This window comes from Nycticebus coucang, chromosome 10, assembly GCF_027406575.1.
Source record: "Nycticebus coucang isolate mNycCou1 chromosome 10, mNycCou1.pri, whole genome shotgun sequence".
In the NCBI taxonomy this organism is placed as follows: Eukaryota; Metazoa; Chordata; class Mammalia; order Primates; family Lorisidae; genus Nycticebus; species Nycticebus coucang.
In genome coordinates, this window is record NC_069789.1 from 111,828,377 (window position 1) to 111,830,278 (window position 1,902).

The 1,902-nt window shown below is 41.5% G+C and overlaps 1 pseudogene; it reads right to left on the reverse strand.

Moving 5' to 3' along the window:
• Nucleotides 1–672: 672 nt before the first annotated feature.
• On the reverse strand, nt 673–1,489 carry LOC128596544 (kit ligand-like; annotated as a pseudogene).
• Between the last annotated feature and the right edge of the window lie 413 nt (nt 1,490–1,902).

Consider the following 1,902-nt stretch of genomic DNA (forward strand, 5'->3'; position numbering starts at 1 on the left):
CCCCCGCATGGATAGAACCGGGCAGCCATGTCCATTTGTCTGGCGGGACATGGGTGAGCATGGTTTACATCAAGAAGAGATCAAATTCAGACCACATTGATAATCAGCAACTACAATGCTGTCACTTTGCCAACTCCAATCGCTTAATTCCCACTGCTTTCAATGCCACAGAATGGCTGCTGCTACTGAGTTTTTAAAATATTTTCTAGATCTTATTGAGAAAAATTATTACCCCCACCCCTTCCCCACTATCCAGGCTGAAATCAACTTGCAGAAACTGAGATTACTACAGACTTCAGGTTGTATGTGAAGAGTAAAAGTTAGGTTTTTCAGCATTTAGACATTTCTGGAGCCGTGCAAGAGGTGCGTGCACTCAGACACGTGCTTTCTCCTCCAACATCAGTTGTGAGTTCTACGTGAGACCACAAGTCCCCCAGGTCCTTAAAATAGTCTCGTTCCATGCAAGTTCTTTATAGATGATTAATTAAGTGCCAGTTTCACAGTAAGTCACTCTGTTCCGATTTCTGAATCATCCACATAAAGTCATGAGTAGCAAGGACAGATAAAGATGTGGTCTGTCACTCCAGACAGAATATGAATTTGTTTAAAGCTGCTTCATTTAAGAAGCAAACATGAACTGTTACCATCCAATGTACGAAAGTAACAGCATTGTTACAAGCCACAGTTACACTTCTTGAAACTCTCTCTTTTTCTTGTAACTCTCTCTTTTTCTTGTAACATACTTATCTCATTATCCTCTTCATTAATCTGTATATTTTCAACTGCCCTCGAAAGATTTGGCTGTTTCTTCTAACAGTATAAAACTCCAAAAGCAAAGCCAATTAGAAGAGAGAAGAAAGCTGGCAATTCCGTGGCTGCCCATTGTAGGCTCGAGTCTCCAGTGGAATCATTCCTAAGGGAGCTGGCTACAACAGGGGGTAACATAAATGGTTTTGTGACACTGAATGTGGAATCTTTTTCAGGACTTAATGTTGAAGAAATCACACAATCACTAGTTTCAGATACCACTGTAAAGTCCTTGAAGTCATCAATGGATATATTAAAAATTCAAAGAATTCTTCAGGAGTAAAGAGCCTAGGTTCTGGGCTCTTAGATGATTTCTTTACATTCTTAGATGAGTTTTCTTTAACGCACTCCATAAGGTCGTCCACTATGCTCACAAGCTTGTCTATGATAGAATAATTACTCAAGCCTTCAGAAATATTGGAAAACTTGTCCAGAAGATCAGTCAAACTGACAATTGTACTACCATCTCACTTATCCAACAATGACTAGGCAAAATGCCCATCCCGGGAACATATTTGAGGGTAATCATGTAGTCTTTTGTAAGATTGGCCACCAATTTTGTGACATCTTTTACATTATTAGTCACACGATTCCTGCAGATCCCTTTGGTCTTGACGAGAGGATTAAATAGAAGCAGTTGAAGATAAATGCAAGTGATAATCCAAGTTTGTGACTTCTTCATAAGGAAAGGCAGCACAGCGATCCAGCCCAGGCAGCGGTGTGGCAACTCCATTTAACTGTTCTGGAGCTCCAGCATATTGCACGAGCAGTGGTGGCAGATAGTCCATGCATTGGGTAGCCCGTGCGCAGCGCCGTCTCCACTGCCGGTGCCCTTGGCGGTGCTCCAGGTCCCAGCACCAGGTGGCGAGTGAAGCTGGAAGTTGGGAATTCTTCAATTATTTATGAGTTTACTTTGGTGGTAGAGCATTGTGCTGGTTATTGTTGAGGATGCGTCTGAGAATATATATCCTGGAGAGCTGGTTTAGTTATGACAGATTTCTTCAACATGTGTATGTCATTAAAGTATTTGATTTCTCCATCACAGATGTAACTCAGTGTAGCAGGATACAGGATCCTAGGCTGAAAGTTGTTTTG